We start from the raw sequence: 18,529 nt of genomic DNA, 5'->3' as shown, positions 1-18,529 counted from the left end.
CTTTGGTTATCTGTTTTTAGATTTTGTGCTAATTTATTTTCAAAATCTATCTTCCCGCTCCTTATTTCTTGTTTAGTTGTTCTTTGTTGCTTTTTGAAGTTTTACCAATTCTCCAGTCTCCCACTACTCTTTGCGACTTTGTACACATGAGTTTTTAGTTTGATACTATCTTTTATTTCCTTAGTTATCCAAGGCTGGCTCTCCCCACACTTAACTGTCCTTACTTTAGACTGGAATATACTTTTGTTGAGAACTGTAAAAAATCGCTTTGAAAGTATTCCACTGTTCCTCAACTGTCCTACCAAATAGCCTGTGCTCCCAATCCACATTAGCCAACTCCTCCCTCATCCTGTTGTAGTCTCCCTTGTTCAAGCATAATACACTAGTTTTAGATCTAACTATTTCATCCTCCATCTGTATGTGAAATTCAGTCATACTATGATCACTCTTTCCAAGAGGATCCCTGACTACAAGATCGTTAATCTTACCTGTCTCATTGCACAGAACTAGATCTAACATCGTATTTTCCCTTGTAGGCTCACTAACATGCGGCTCAAGAAAGCCATTATGGATGGATTCTATGAAGTCCTCCTCAAGATTTCCTTGACCTACCTAATTCACCCAATCTATGTGGAAGTTAAAATCCCCCATGATAACTACCATTCTGTTCTTACAAGCTTCAGTTATTTCTTGGTTAATCGCCTCTGCCACTGCAATATTTTTATTAGGTGTCCTATAGACAACACCCACCAGTGATTTTTTTCCCCTTTACTATTCTTAATCTCTACCCAGATGGACTCAACATTCTGCTCCATAGATCTTATATTGTCTCTCACAATCACACTGATCTCATCCCTAATCAAGAGCTCCACCCCACTTCCTCTGCCTTCCTGCCTATCTTTCCATATTACCTGATACCCTTGGATATTTATTTCTCTGTCATCTACAACTTGCAACCAGGTTTCATATTCCTTGGTACTAATCTGTGCCACAAGTTCACTAACCTTATTTCTAATACTACAGGCAATTAGATAAAGTACACTTATACTCATTGGCCTTTTAGAATCTAATGACCTATGCGATTTTTGCTTTTTACTTTTACGCACTCTACTCTTACTTTTTTCTTCACTAACTCTAGCTTTGGTCTCTGCATCACTTCCCTCTTCTTTTCTGTGTGGGTTCCCATCCTGCTGCCAACTAAGTGGACCAGGAAACTGTTCGATAGTCTTATAACAGCAAAGTAGAAGCTGTCCTTGAATCCTGTAGTACATGCTTTCAGGCTTTTGCATCTGTTCCCCAATGGAAGAGAGGAGAAGAAAGGATGTCTGGGTTGGGTCTTTATGCTGATAGCTTTACTGAGGCAGTGAGAATTAGAGTCCATGGGGGTGGGGGTTGTCTGATTGTTTGATTTGTGGTGTTTCTCTCACCTGCTGAGCTGTGTCTACAACTCTCTGCAGTTTCTTGTGGTCACGGGCAGAGCATTTACCATGCCAAGCCATGTTACATCCAGACACGATGCTTTCTATGGTGCGTTGACAAAAATTGTTAAGCATTGATGGGAATGTGCCATATTTCTTTAGCCTGGTGAGGAAGTAGAGGAGCTGATGAGCTTTCTTGGACATGATAACTATCTGGTTGAACCAAGACAGATTATTGTAGATGTTCACTCCTAGGAACTTGAAGCTCTCGATCCATTCTACCTCAACACCATTGACATAGGCAGGAGCATGTGTACTGCACCCCTTCTTGATGTCAATGACAAACACTTTTGCTTTGTTGACATTAAGGGAAAGATTGATGTGATGCCATCATGTTACTAAGCTCCGGATCTCCAACCTGTTGCTGAGATGCAGCCCCAATGGTGATATTATCTAAAAACTTGTACATGGAATTAGAGCAGAATTGGGGATATCTGTGGCAGATGCGTTGCTGCTTGTCCCTTCTTGGGTCCTGGGATGGTAGAAGTGGAAAGCTCAGATGTATGATGAAGATGATTCTGTTTGGAATCACAAGAGGCTGTAGAGAATTGTACACTCAGCCAGTTCCATCATGGGCTTAACCCTCCCAACAATAGAGGACATCTTCAAGAGACAGTACCTTGAAAAGGCGGCATCATCTATTAAGACACTGGCCAAAAGGATTGTCCGCCCTGTTGGGTATTCCCTTTGGTCGATTGTATTATGGTTTTTGGATTTATTGGGTATACCCACACACAAAAAAACAAATCTCAGGGATGTATAGGTGATATCTACTGTATGTATTTTGATACTAAATTTATTTTGAACTTGAACTATCTGGGATATGTCCTCTTCATTTACTATGATCAGGGAGGAGGTACAGAAATCTGAGGACCCACATTCAATGTTTTAGGAAAAGCTTCTTCCCCTCTGCCACCAGATTACTGAATAGTCTAATAATCCATGAAAACTACCTTGTTATTCATCTTTTGCACAATTTATTTATCTTTAAGTAAATGTGATGGCTTGCATTGTACTGCTGCAAAAAACAAATTTCATAGCATACAGTATGTCAGTGATAATAAACTTGACTCAGATCCTGATTCACAAATTGAATCAGGGAGGAGAGAGTTAAAAACAGAACATAGAACATAGAAATTTACAGCACATTACAGGCCCTTCAGCCCACAATGTCGTGCCAACCAAGTAACCTGCTCTGGAGACTGCCTAGAACATTTGTTCCAGAACCTGGTAGTGTGGAACCCAGGACTCCTGACCTCTCACCTGATGGTAGTAGTGAGAAGAGAAGGAAGTGAGTTAAATGCAAGCAGACAGGATGGGCTAAGGTGGGGAGGGTGGATCTTGGCTGACATGGAGTAGTAGGGTAAATACCAGTTTGTGTTTTTTTTTGCTCTTGGGCCTGGACACTTTAATCTGTCTTGAAGTCAGCCCTGGCGATGGCCGACCTTTGTCAGTTTCAAGGTGCCATACCTGTATTCCTGAGAGTCAAGTTCACTGAATCCTTCACAAGTTGGTAAAATCGCTAGTTCATTTAGACAATTCAAAAATAAGCTACTTAAAAGGAAATTATAGGCTGCAAGTTGCAGCGATTGTAGTTCAGAAAAATTATATCTAGTAGAATATCTAGTAGTTTTGTGAGCTGCCTGCAAAACGTCTCTGTATATCGCCAGCACCATCTGAATGTCAGGTTCTGTGATCTTATCATTTGACTGCATTAAATTCATCTCGGTGACTGGAATACATTTGAGTAACCATAGTTCACTCTACAAACGCATTCCTTGTTATATGTCAACAGTGATCAACTCAGTTTAAGCTAGTTCAACTCTTGAGTCCACACATATATTAAAGGGTTCAAAAGCTGAAATTCCTGTAAAACTGTTCTGAGATAAGTGGATTATTTTGCTACAGGAAGACATTAAGCAGTCTGTTTGGCAAACAGAAACTATTTTGTGGATTCTTCAATGGTTTGTTTTGGACGTCCTTAAGCACAGTGATGGATATTCATATATGTTGCACAGCTGGCCGACCAAAGAAAAATATAAGACTATTAGGGATAGGAGGAGAATTAGGCCATTCAGCCCATAGCATTTGCTCCGCTACTCCTTCATGGCTGTTCCCGAATCCCACTCAACCCTATACACCTGCCTTCTCGCCATAACCTTTGATGCCCTGCACAATCAGGAAACAATCAATTTTCGCTTAAATATACCCACAGGCTTGGCTCCACAGCTGTCTGTGGCAGAGAATTCTACAGATTCACAACTCTCTTGCTAAAAATTTCCTCTTTACCTCTGTTCGAAAGGGTTAACACTCAATTTTGAGACAGTGCCCTGTAGTTCAGGAGACCCCCACCAAAGGGCACATCCTCTTCGTATCTAGCTTATCTAGTCCTTTCAACATTCAGTAGGTTTCACTCCCACATTCTTCTAAATTCCAATAAGTACAAGCCCAAATGTTTCTCATATGAATACCCACTTCATTCTTGGAACATCCTTGTGAACTTCTTCTGGACTCTCTCCAATGATAACACACCCTTTCTGAGATATGGGGCCCAGAACTGTTGACAATGCTACAACTGTGGCCTGACCAGTCTCCTTGATTTATATAATATTCCCCTTGAAATGAATGCCAACATTACATTTGCCTTCTTTACCACAGATGTTTGAACCTTATGCCCATTTAGATAATAGTCCATACTTTTGTTTCTTTTACCAAAATGCATTATCAGACATTTCCCAACACTGTATTCCATCTGCCACTTACTTGCCCATTCTTCCTATTTGCCCAAGTCCTTCTGCAATTGCATTGCTTCCTCAGCACTACCTACCCCTCCACCTATCTTTGAATCATCCATTAACTTTCTCTCAAAGCTATCAACTGCATTATCTAAATCATTGACAAACAAAGTGAAAAGTAGCGGTACCAATACTGACCCCTAGTCACTGGCAGCCAACCAGAAAGGTCGTACTTTATTCCCACTTGCTTTCTCCTGCCTGTCAGCCATTCCTCTATCTACGCTGGTATCTTTCCTGTAATGCCATGGCATTTTATCTTGCTAAGCAGTCTCATGTGTGGCACCTGATCAAATGCCTTCTGAAAATCCAAGTAAGTGACATCCACTGCCTCTGCTTTGTCCACTCTGCTCATTACTTCCTGGAAAAACTGTTACAGATTTGTCAGGCAAGATTTCCCTTGACAGAAACCATGCTATCTTTGACTTACTTTATCATTAGTCTCCAATTACCCTGAAACCTCATCCTTAATAATGTACTCCAACACTTTCCCAACCACTGAAGTTAGGCTAACTAGCCTATAATTTCCTTTCTTTTGCCTCCTTCCCTTCTTATAGAGTGGAGTTTTATTTTTACCCTTGTGGTTTCTTAACTCCACACATAAAGTTTCAATATTCCCTGACACTATTGATAGGATGCAAAACTGGGCTGAGAAGTGGCAGATGAAGTTCAACCCAGATAAGTGTGAGGTGGTTCATTTTGGTAGGTCAAATATGATGGCAGAATATAGTATTAATGGTAAGACTCTTGACAGTGTGGAGGATCAGAGGGATCTTGGGGTCTGAGTCCATAGGACACTCAAAATAGGTTGACTCTGTGGTTAAGCAGGCACACGGTGCATTGGTCTTCATCAATCGTGGGATTGAATTTAAGATTCGAGAGGTATTGTTGCAACTATATAGGACTCTGGTCAGGCCCCACGTGGAGTACTGTGCTCAATTCTGGTCACCTCACTACAGGAAGGATGTGGGAACCATAGAAGGGGTGCAGAGATTTACAAGGATGTTGCCTGGACTGGGGAGCATGACTTATGTGAATAGTTTGAGTGAACTCGGCCTTTTCTCCTACGCAGGTTGACAGTGTTGTTGAGAAGATGTGTTATGTATTGGTCTTCATCAACCGTGGGTCTGAGTTCAAGAGCCGTGAGGTAATGTTAAGGCAATATAAGACATTAGTTAGACCGCACTTGGAGTACTCTGTTCAGTTCTGGTCACCTCACTGCAGGAAGTCTGTGGACACTATAGAGAGAGTGCAGAGGAGATTTACATGGATGTTGTCTGGATTGGAGAGCATACTTTGAGAATAGTTTGAGTGAAAACTTGGCCTTTTCTCCTTGGAGTGACAGAGGCTGAGAGTTGACCTGATAGAGGTGTACAAGATAATGAGAGGCATTGATCATGTGGATTGTCAAAGGCTTTTTCCCAGGGCTAAAAATGCTAACAAGAGGGGACATAGTTTTAAGGTACAAGGGGGATGTCAGGGGTAGGTTTTTCACACACAGAGTTGTGGGTGCATGGAATGCACTGCCAGCAATGGTGGTAGGGCAGATACAATACTGTCTTGTAAAAGACTCAGATAGATACATGGTGCTTAGAGAAATAGAGGGCTATGCGGTGGGAAATTCTAGGCAGTTTCTAGAGTAGGTTGCATGGTCGGCACAGTATTGTGTGCTGAAGGGTCTGCAATGTGCTATTATTTCTATGTTCTGTGTTCTTTGTTGATGAGAGTCTCTTGAGATCCTTGAAAGCTTGGTCCACGACAGCAGATCAGGTTATCTCTGATGCAGGTGACTTGGTGGTGGAGATGAGAGGGGCAGCGATTTGGCTGTAGTTTCTGATGAATGCGATAGAAGTTGGAGAAGTCCAAGAAGTGCTGTAGCTGTCTGAGTGAGAGAGTGTAATCGGGGCAATTCAACAATGGCTTCTCTGAGCCCATGGTTTTGCCTTGAGTTGAAAGAACGTAACCCAGGAAGGAAACTGTGCATAGAAAGTGTTATGTTCTTTGGGAATGAACTGCTGTTGTCAGCAATGGTTGCCTGGCTTCATTTTGTAACTATTTATACTGTGTAAAACCTGCCACTGCTGCCTGCTGTATCGAGACTCAGTTTTGGGCAGGTACTGTGTCTCATTTCAAAACACTTCATTAGAATTCACTGATAGCACACTCAATCAAATGCTGCATTGATACCTTGGGCAGCATGTACATCTTATCTCTGTAATCCTTGTTGTTGTTTCCAGGAAACAATGATGTCTGGGACCAAGTTTTCCTGGCATGATCCAAGTTGAGCATGAGTGAGCTAGCTATTTATTGGTAGGTAATTTGTTTAACAGTACTCTCAATAAATATAAGAGACTCTGCAGATGCTGGAAATCCAGAGTAACACACACAAAATGCTAGAGGAATTCAGCAGGTCAGGCTGCATCTGATGAAGGGTCTCAACTCGAAAGGTCCTCTCCAGAGATGCAGCCTGACTTGTTGAGTTCCTTCAGCATTTGTGAGTGTAGCATTATTAATATAAATTGCAAGCAATATTCAGTCTGAAGTTAAGAGAATAGGTTTGCAAACAAACAGGACTGTCTATAGAGCACACACTGCTGGCTCTCAGCATGGGCTGACACTTCAAGAGATGCAATGTTAGACAGTGGCATTATGTTAAATGGGCCTGCATCAAAGCAGACTACCCTACTTAAGTTATTCAGTTCAAGAAAGCTTTGAGACCACATTGATACTTTCATCTAGCACATCAATTAGCTGATGTATCAGGATCAATGATACAGTAGTTGATAGTTTGAGGATTTTTTTAAATCAGAGAGTTGGCCCTCACAGCATTAATTTTGGGAGTCTGGGATTATGTCTCCAGAAGTTTTTAGACCATCTGTGTGAAGTCACCAAGCAGTGAAAAAAACAGTATAAATTTTAGAAAGCATTGGTAATGGTCAAGGAATGACAAAGGTTCAAAGGTGCATTTATTATCAAAGTGTACTACTCCAAAATTCTTCTCCTTATAGCCAAGAAAATAAGAAAGAAAAAGAATAGGATCATTAACTGCCAAATCCCTCCCTCCCCGCACAAAAAAAACAAACAAAAATGGAAACATCACATTGGCTCCTAAATCTTCCTACGCGCACAACAAGAAAATGAGAAAGATCAGGTTTAAAACACAGAATGTAAAAGACTAAAAGGCAGAAAGAAAAAAGTCTATAGTCCAAGTCCATATCCACAATGCAGAAAACCTGGATAACATTCTGTGGGCACAACGGTAGGCTCTCCTGTCTTAAGTCGCATAGCGATCCCCAGCCATCAAAAGGCAGGCAGCCCACGTTCATCTTCCACATTCACTTCCATGTTTCAATCTCCCTCATCACCTTGATCAGTGAACAATGGAAGCTTTAATCAGCTAAATTTAGTCAAACATGGCTCATGCTCCATCCTGCATTCTTCCTGCCTTGAAGTTCACGCCTGCTGCCTCTGTCTCCTGGAATCTGCTTGGAGATTGTAGAGCCCTGAAACACCCAAACAATCTCCAAACCTCTGCACTCGCTTCAATGTTTCAATCCCCCTTGTCACTTTAATTAGTAAATAATGGAAGCTTTAATCAGTGAAATGGAGTCGAACATCAGCTCACCCTCAATTTGAAATTCTTCCCACATTCGCCGCTTCTGCCTCCTGGAATCCTCTTGGAGCCTGCACAGCCCTACACATCCAAGACCTTTCAGCATGTTTAGCCAGAAAGTTCATTTTTTCCAAAGTCGATCTAGTGAGAGGTTACCATAAGGTGCCTGTGTGCTCAGAGGACATTCCCAAAACAGCAGTGATGACCCCGTTTTGCCTCTTTGAGTTTCTGCGTATGTCGTTTGGACTGAAAAGTGCAGCACAAACTTTTCAATGATTGATGGATACTGTATTAAAAGACTTAGATTTTCAAAATGTGGAATGGGCCATCATAACAGGACCTAAGGGGATGTTGATGTCCGTCTTGGCAGACAAAAACAAATGAGGTGGAATGTCAGTCAACAGGGACCTAAAAGTGCAGTATGCCTTGGTGGAATGTAGAAATAGGTGAAAAGGAATTGAATTTACTGAGCAGGGTGTAATGCTGCTGAGAGGCTGACCTGGTGGTCATGGATTCAGGAATGAAATCACCTGTCGTTCGTAATGGCTGGCAACTCTGCCACGGACGACTAAAGGTCCTCTTTTGGAACAGCTCTGAGCCCCAGTCGGACCCATGGGAGACAACCATCACTCAGAGAAGCCCTCAGAGCAGTCTTTAAGGAGAGGTGAAAACCACACACATAAGTCATTGGTCTGCGATTAGAGGAAGTATCACGTTGGATACCAAACTGAGCCGCCCAGGTACGGTTGAAAGCCCAAGCCACATTTTTGGCCATTGTCAATGCCAGAGGGATGACCTCAGATGAACTGGTGGAGTGGTCTGCCATAGTAAGAAGGTGTTGTGGATCTAGGTAAGATTGTCCACAACAAAGAACTTTACGCTCTTCACTCTCTTCATGGCAGAGCCATTGATGTGCAAAGGAGAGTGGTCGACCGGCACCTTCCTGAGTGCCACAATTATCTCTTTCGCCTTGTCCTTGTTTCTCACATCATTTGAGAAGAGCCTCTACAAACCTCTCTGTATATTATCTCATTGTTGCTGATGAGGCCGCCCATTTCACTATGTGACAGAATTTTACACGCTTTGTTACAGATTTGAAGTTTTTGCGAAGTGTCACATTGTAAACTTACAACAGATTGTTATTTAAACTGTTCTGAGAGGAAGCTGAAAGTTTAGTTGTGGCATTCGAATTTACAAAACATGATGACCTGATATAGTCGTTCTAATCTGATATCAGCACTCCAGTTTTGGGTCAGAGTGTTTCAGTCACTTACCCTCGACCAACTGAACGTGCTTCGGCAGGAAGGGCTTCCTATCAGTGCTATTTCAACAAAAGGATCTTTGATTTTTTTTCTATAGACCAACTGCTCACTGAATGATTCAATGTACATGTACTGTCAAAGAATGTACAAGTTATACAACTTTGAGATTTGTTTGCTTACAGGTAGCCACAAAGCAAGAAACCTGGAAGAATCGACTTCAAAGGTTTCAAAGGCACATTTAATGTCAGGGAAATGTATACAATATACATCCTGAAATGCTCTTGCTTCGTAAACATCCACAAAAATGGAGGAGTGCCCCAAAGAATGAATGACAGTTAAATGTCAGAACCCCAAAGTCCCCCCCAGCTCCTCGCCCATCCCACGCGTAAGCAGCAGCAAGCAATGATCCCCCTCCCTCACCAGAAAAAAAGCATCAACACCCCCCCACCAAGCACTCAGGCGTGTAGTAAAGCATCAGCGAAGACACAGACTATTCATTCCCCAAAGACTATTCTTTCGCCAGGTAATTCGACATACCCACAGGCTCTCTCTCTCCCTAGTAAGAGAAAAGATGTGTCTCCGTTTCACAGTGACAGGGGAGACATAACTTACAACTTGCTGATTTACAATGTTAAAAGTCCGTTACATCTCTTTTTTCCAAATTCTGTGCCCAAAAGACCTTGAGTGTCTGGGCACACAGCCAGCTCGCTGCTTTCGATCTTCCGTCTCCCGCGACACGCCGATTCCTTGCAGAGGCATCAACTATGAGTCTGCCTGCCTCCAGAGCCATGATATCCCGGAACTCCGAAGGTACACTAGTCTTCTAGGCTGCATTCTTGGTGTCTTGAATAACGGCCATTCAAGAGCCCTCAAGAGTAGGTCCTAATCTTTAAAGAACCGAAGTCAGCGTGTTCAGGTCAGGGTCTTCAAAAGAACCCTGAAAGGGAAAAATAGAGATATTGAAGATAGAAATAGAGCTGTTTCTGAAGATGCAAGCAAAAGAGTCGCCATTTGGTGCCATTAGCTACTTAGCTCCAACCCTATAGGGAAAAGATAAAAAAGAAGATCATTTAAAGAGAAAAGTAAAATTAAAAGACCAATACATGATGTGCAAGAGAAAGGAACTAAAAACACAAATCATGCAAGCAATTGAACTGAATTAACATTGTTACTTCAATTCCAAAAGCATTTAGTGTTCTCTAGAATTTTAAAACTGGTATGTGGTAATAACTTCTGCACAGACCAGAAATTCTCAAATACATGTACTGTATATTTGTAGGCATTCATCATAAGAGAGAATGAGAGACAAGTCAGAGATCTTCTGTTGTTAGAAGAGCAAGGAGGTGTAGCTAGGAGGTAAAGAGCTGCAGGATGGAGTCTGGGGCAAAATACTTTTTGCAGTGATCCCAAATACCTGAGCCTCCACGACAGTACCAATAGACATTGATGCTGAGTTACGATTGAATCCTTCAGATTGTTACTGATCTGGCCAGTTAGCTCCAAGAATATTGGTATATCAGGTCATTTCATGCTTATTGCTGAAATATGACTTCATTACAGGAGCTCCTGTTATAACAAGTAAATTTTCTCCACAATGAATGTTTGTGCAGTAGCATTTGACCTCCATTGGTTCACTGATGCTGTCTCTGATTTTGAATTGTTTTGCAATTAATACAACAACACCGGTGAACAGCATACAAAATAATTGGGGTGAAGTTCTTGTCATACAAACTTCTGGTAGTATGTGTAACTTGTGATGGTGAAGATTCCTTCCATCAGTGTTAATAGTGGATGGTCGAGGTAAACTTACTAATGTTAGGTACATGTCCGTAATGATAAATGATCAATAAAAAGAAGTTTTAATTTTTTAAGGCCAGCCTCACTTAAAGTAACTTCAAAGTTAGCTGTGGATTTCGGACTCCCATGTCTTCCATTAAATTAGTTTAATGTTTTGAAATTGCATAACAAAACAAGCTCTGCTTCCTTTCATCTGGCAAAGTGGGCATCACTTACCTCAGGCTTGACTGTACTCATTTATGTTTTCTTAGGCAACAAGGAAGCTCATTTTTGATGTGCATGAATGTGGCACATTTCAGGCTTGCAATATGTTATAGAGATTATTTTTGTAGATATTCAGCTGTGCTGATGACCACCATGATTGAAGCTGAAATTAAATGTTAAAAAAATGCCAAACTGTTAAAAAATTTATTTTACTTTCAATTTTTCCACTGCTAGTTCTACTCATCAACTTGAAGAAGCATGGCAGAGTACAGGAGACTTTGGTGGCAGAAAGTAGATTTTTTTTAGATGAACATCACACTTTAAATTTTGATTGAAATGTATAATTAACTCATTCTGTTGCTTTTCTGGAATTTTCATAGCTGTACTATTTTTTGTTATAGCTCTAATTTGAATTTCTGTCTGACAAGATTTCCACTTCTGGCTTTGTCATTTACAATTGTTTATCATTTTTGGTAATCCTGCAGGACAACTCCTGTTCTGTGGGTCCTTTACTATTGAAACCAAAGTTGGAATCCAGACTGTGTCACAAGTGAGACATAGGAGGTGCATGCTGGTGCAGGCAGGTGAATGAGATGGATACAGACTGACAGACAGACATACTTTATTGATCCCGAGGGAAATTGGGATGCTGGTGTGCTCCAGCCATTTATGCTTGGCTTCTGTGAACACCTAGTGCAAAGTCCTGAGAACCATCCCATATTACCTCCTCCATTTTGAGTGGTCATGCACCAAGAACTGGCAGGAGGCAAAATGGTTTTGAAGACAGCTTTGCATCTTTTGTTCAAATCTTTTGCCATGACAGAATAAAGAACAATGTAAATGTACCGGTGTTTGGGATAGGGCATAGGAAATGACTTACCCAGTGGGTAACTGATTATAATTAGGCTCTCAATGTTCAACTGCCTGGCTGACAGCTCCTGTTTTAACTGTGTTGAAAACTTTGGACACAAACTTCCTTCTTTGACAATTTTCTTCATGCTAGAATAGGCAGGTGATCTTGAGGAGATAAAAAAAGGCGTGAAATTATGCATGCACCCATTCTTACCAAAGTCCTTGGATTTGTTGCCAAAAATAAACACAGGAATGCTAGAACAAACAGGTCAAACTGCATCTGTAGGAAGAGAAACCGATCTGATGTTTCAGGTCAAGGGCCTTTTTCAGACTGGGAAGGAGAGAAAGGAAATTTAATAGCCAAGTTACCTGGTCAATGAGTGAATGGCAACAGATCAAAAGACACAGACGAAAGGGTGTGGAAATTGTGAAATGCAGAGCGGGAAGACATGCATAGCAGGCCAGGGTGAGCATGTTGTCCATTCACTCATCGGCCAGATAACCTTGTTTATATATATCCTCAAGGCTTTACCTAATCAGAGACATTGCCCTCCACAATTTAACAAGAGTTTCTATCCCACTTCTGATAGAGTTACTTATTTTCTATATTTTAGGTCTCTAGCATTTTCATTTTTTATTTTCACGGACTTAGTGTCCAGATAGATTTTCTGCCTGTTTAGCTTTCACTGGTCCATATCAGCTACGACATAGTAAAGTATGAGCAATGGTTAAAAATTTCTAAGGAACCAGGTGATCTCCATGCTCACATTCCAGAAAGTTTTGCATGTATTTCAATTTTGTGTCAGGACAATAAACACAAAAGATAAAAGTTTAGTTAAGTTTAAGGAGAAGCATTTGTCCTGCAAGTTCCTGGCATAACTTTTTCCCAAATTCTGAAATCACTGGTTCAGTTCTGGTGCAGTTCATGAGAATAGAAAGCTGGCCAGTAAGGCTTTCAGAAGTTGAACAATAAAATATACATTGATATGGTCTGTGCATGAAACTAAACTGTTGTATTAGCATCCAATTACAAAGATAACAAATGTTGAACTAAGATCAATCCCTGAAGAAACACCTAATCCTGGGAGGATGTTTATGTTTTTATCCCCAGAGTAACTGATGAAATATTATAAAAAAAGAATCTGAACTCTTCCAGATAAGTTAATAAGTTAAACCTGTTGCCATGATGGAAAGGCTTATTACTAAACAAGTGAAATATTTTGTTAAGCATATAAAGCCTTTACAAATTTGGGTTGAACCAGAGAAATAAAATTACAAAGTGGCTTCATCTGTTTATATTTAATAATGTTGGACTGTATCTACTGGGAACTGTAAATGAAAGAAAGGTTGTCATTTTGTAACACCTTGAGTGTCAGTAATCCTTGAAGCTCATATAACTAATGGATTACTTAGAAATACAGTTATATCTGAAATACAGAGCAGACATAATCTTTGCAGAGAGACAGGGAGGGACCGAGGAGAACGGATGATTTGCTTTCGGGAAGCCTGGAAAAGTAGGTTTCCCTCAGGACCTACCAAAGTTAATGGCAGGAACTAACTCACATAATTGTTTCCTCACCACTTTGTGCCTATAACCAGCCAGACAGAGAGAGTGGCAGGATTAGCTGTAGGGACGGTAGGAGATTTTGCAGGGTGAAGCTGAAGTAAAGGAAAGATGAAGGTGTGCAAGAAGAGTTGAGAGAAATATGTGCAGAATATAAAATGGTAATCGTGTAGGTATTCATGTAAATGTTTGATTGATGATAGCAATGCAGAAAGAGTCGGTCTCCATGTTCTTTGACTATGAGGTTTCAAAGGCCAGAATGGTGGGAGAAATTAACTCCAGAAACTGATCTATTGGGGCAGGGAAATGAGAGAAGGTTATCGAATTCCAAGGGAGCAATATTGGCTAGTTGCAGCAGGAATATGCTACAAAGTAGAAAAGTCATGTCAAGTTCATTGTCTTCTGACCATATACACGCAATCTGTCAAATGAGACAGGGTGTAAAGCATAGTCATACACATAACACACATATAACACACGTTAACATGAAATCTACAAATGAATTACACATAAGTAAAAAAAGTAAAGTGCATAAATTAAATATCTTAAGGTACTGAATAGATTAATCAATGATAATTGATTTATCAGTTGAGAAGTAACCTTCTTTTAGTTGTAGGTTTTGTAGCAGTAGGGAACATATTAATCATGGGTTTGCTGTTTCCTTTGTTATTTTTAGTTAATTTTCTGGTATTTTGGTATAACTTTCTGGTATAGTTGTACTCTGGTAAAAGAGTGGTCATTTTAATTGAAGCAACACACAAAGCACTGAGGGAACTCAATGAGTCAGGTAGCATCTGTGGAGGAAAATGGACTATCTATGTTTCAGATCAGGACTCTTCATCTAGATTGAAAGAAGAGGCGAGGGAGTCAGTCTAAACAGATGGAGGAAAGGGATGGAGCAAGAGCAGGCGTTATAAATGAAAATGCAATGGTAGCATTTAATCAAGATTTAGACTGGGAATAAAAAGAGCCTTTTCTAGTTAGCTGCCAGTGACCAGTGGCCTTCCATAGGGGTCTGTGTTAGGACCGATTCTCTTTATGTCAATGATTTGGATGATGGAATTGATGGTTTTGTTGCAAAGTTTGCAGACAATATGAAGATAGGTGGAGGGGCAGGTAGTTTTGAGGAAACAGAGAGACTGCAGAAGGACTTAGATTAGGAGAATTATGAAAAGAAATGGCAAATGGAATGTAGTCTGATATCAGTGGTGTGGAAAATGCTAGAGTCGGTTATCAAAGATGTGATAACAGCACATTTGGAAAGAGGTGAAATCAGCAGACAAAGTCAGCATGGATTTGTGAAAGGAGAATCAAGTCTGACAAATCTTATAGAATTCTTTGAAGATGTAACTAGTAGAGTGGATAGGGGAGAGCCAATGGATGTGGTATATTTAGATTTTCAAAAGGTTTTTGACAAGGTCCCACACAGGAGATTAGTGTGCAAACTTAAAGCACACAGTACTGGGGGTATGGTATTGACAATAGACAGTAGGTGCAGGAGTAGGCCATTCAGCCCTTCTAGCCAGCACCACCATTCACTGTGATCTTGGCTGATCATACACAATCAGTACCCTGTTCCTGCCCTCTCCCCATATCCCTTGACCCCACTATCTATAAGAGCTCTATCTAACTCTCTCTTCAATGCATCCACAGACTTGGCCTCCACTGTCTTCTGGGGCAGAGCATTCCACATATCCACCACTGGCCTATCACTTATTCTTAAACTGTGGCCTCTAGTTCAGGACTTACCCATCAGCGGGAACATGCTTCCTGTTTCCAGTGTGTCCAATCCCTTAATAATCTTATATGTTTCAATCAGGTCCCCTCTCATCCTACTAAACTCCAGTGTATACAAGCCCAGTCGCTCCAATCTTTCAACATATGACAGTCCCGCCATTCCGGGAATTAATCTTGTGAACCTACGCTGCACTCCCTCAATAGCAAGAATGACCTTCCTCAAATTTGGAGACCAAAACTGCACACTGAGGTGGATAGAGAATTGCTTGGCAGACAGGAAGCAAAGTGTGTGAGTAAACGAGACCTTTTCAGAATGGCAGGCAGTGACTATTGGGGTACCGCAAGGCTCAGAGCTGGGACCCCAACTGTTTACAATATATATATTAATGATTTAGACGAGGGTATTAAATGCAGCATCTCCAAGTTTGCGGATGACACGAAGCTGGGAGGCGGTGTTAGCTGTGAGGAGGATGCTAAGAGGATGCAGGGTGACTTGGATAGGTTAGGTGAGTGGGCAAATTCATGGCAGATGCAATTTAATGTGGATAAATGCGAGGTTATCCACTTTGGTTGCAAGAACAGGAAAACAGATTATTATCTAAACGGTGGCCGATTAGGAAAAGGGGAGATGCAACGAGACCTGGGTGTCATTGTACACCAGTCATTGAAGGTGGGCATGCAGGTACAGCAGACAGTGAACAAGGCAAATGGTATGTTGGCATTCATAGCAAAAGGATTTGAGTACAGGAGCAGGGAGGTTCTACTGCAGTTGTACAAGGCCTTGGTGAGACCACACCTAGAGTATTGTGTGCAGTTTTGGTCCCCTAATCTGAGGAAAGACATTCTTGCCATAGAGGGAGTACAGAGAAGGTTCACCAGATTGATTCCTGGGATGGCAGGACTTTCATATGAAGAAAGACTGGATCGACTAGGGTTATACTCACTGGAATTTAGAAGATTGAGGGGGGATCTTGTTGAAATGTATAAAATTCTAAAGGGATTGGACAGGCTAGATGCAGGAAGATTGTTTCTGATGTTGGGGAAGTCCAGAACGAGGGGTCACAGTTTAAGGATAAAGGGGAAGCCTTTTAGGACCGAGATGAGGAAAAACTTCTTCACACAGAGAGTGGTGAATCTGTGGAATTCTCTGCCACAGGAAACAGTTGAGGCCAGTTCATTGGCTATATTTAAGAGGACGTTAGATACGGCCCGTGTGGCTAAAGGGATCGGGGGTATGGAGAGAAAGCAGGTACAGGGTTCTGAGTTGGATGATCAGCCATGATCATACTGAATGGCAGTGCAGGCTCGAAGGGCCAATTGGCCTACTCCTGCACCTATTTTCTATGTTTCTAGTGCTGAGAAGTGTATGATCATGCACTTTGGTAGCAGAAATGAAAGGGTTGACTATTTTCTAAATGGAGAGAAAATAGAAAAAAAAAACTGAGTTTCAAAGGGACTTGGGAGTCGTTTTGCAGGATTCCCCAAAGGTTAATTTGTAGGTTGAGTCTGTGGTGAGGAAGGCAAATGCAATGTTAACACTTTTTTCAAGAGGACCAGAATATAATACACGGATATAATGTTAAGATTTTATAAAGCACTGCTGAGGACTCACTTCAAATATTGTGAGCATTTTTGGGCCGCTTATCTTCGAAAGGATGTTCTGAAACTGGAGAGGGTCAAAAGGAAGTTCATGAAATTGATTCCAGGATTGAATGCCTTATCATACGAGGAGTGATTGATGGCTCTGGGCATGTATTCACTAGAATTCAGAAGAATGAGAGGTGATCTCATTGAAACCTATTGATTGGTGAAAGGCCTTGATAGAGTGGATGTGAACTGGATGTTCCCTGTGGCGGAGAGTCTGAGACCAGAGGACACAGCCTAATAATAGAGGAGTGTCCTTTTAGAACAAAAATGAGGAGGAATTTCTTTAGCCACAGTGTGGTGAATCTATGGAATTCTTTGTCACAGGCAGCTGTGGAGGCCATGTCTTAATGTATATTTAAGGCAGAGGTTAATAGATTATTGATTAGTCAGGGCATGAAGCAATATAGGGAGAAGGCAGGAGATTAGCACTAAGGATAATTGGATTAGCCATGATGAAATGGTGGAGCAGACTCAATGGGCCAAATGGCCTAATTCTGCTCCTATATTTTATAGTCTTATAGACAGACAAATAAATAAAAAAGGAATAGAGGAATATGGACGATGTGTAGAAAATTAGGATTAGTTTAATTTGGCATCGTGTTTAGCATGACATGATGAGCTGGAGGGCCTATTCCTGTGCAGTACTGATCTCTGTCTCATGCTTACAGTAATGCAAGTTTCCTCTCAACGAAGTTGTAATATTTGATTTGCAACAATTTATCTTGTATGGGACAAATAATGTGGAAATTCCACAACTGTAATTTAGAAAGCCTGAAAATGGTCAGGGACACACTCTGTGCCTTTAATGCAGAGTCAGAATTAGGTTTATTATAACCAGCACGTGGCATGATATACATAATATAGAAGAAAAATAATAATAAATGAATAAATTACAGTATATGTATATTGAATAGATTACAAGTCGTACAAAAACAGAAATAATATATATTTAAAAATTGAGGTTCAATGTCCATTTAGGAATCGGGTGGCAGAGGGGAAGAAGCTGTTCCTGAATAACTGAGTGCGTGTCTACCTGATGGTAACAGTGAGAAAAGGGCCTGCCCTGGGTGCTGGGGGTTCTTAATAATGGACACTGCTTTTCTAAGACACTGCTCCTTGAAGATGTCCTGGGTACCTTGTAGGTTGGTACCCAAGGTGGAGCTGACTAAATTTACGACTCTCTGCAGCTTCTTTCAGTCCTGTGCAGCAGTGCCCCCCACTCCATACCAGAAAGTGATGCAGCCTGTCATAACGCTCTACATGGTATATCCATAGAAGTTTTTGAGTGTTTTTGTTGACACACCATATCTCTTCAAACTCCTTATGAAAGTATAGTCTCTGTCTTGCTTTCTTTATAGCTGTATCGATATGTTGGGACCATGTTAAGTCATCAGAGATCTTGACACCCAGGAACTTGAAGCTGCTCACTCTCTTCATTACTGATCTCTCTATGAGGTTAGGTATGTGCTCCTTCGCCTTACGCATACTGAAATCCACAATTAGCTCTTTCGTCTTACTGACATTGAGTGCACGCTTGTTGTTTGCAATGCAGGCAGCATCCAAATTTAAGCTATTTTGTTGGC

Source organism: Hypanus sabinus, chromosome 1 (genome assembly GCF_030144855.1).
Source record: "Hypanus sabinus isolate sHypSab1 chromosome 1, sHypSab1.hap1, whole genome shotgun sequence".
Classification (NCBI taxonomy): domain Eukaryota; kingdom Metazoa; phylum Chordata; class Chondrichthyes; order Myliobatiformes; family Dasyatidae; genus Hypanus; species Hypanus sabinus.
Note: the sequence above shows the minus strand (reverse complement) of the source record.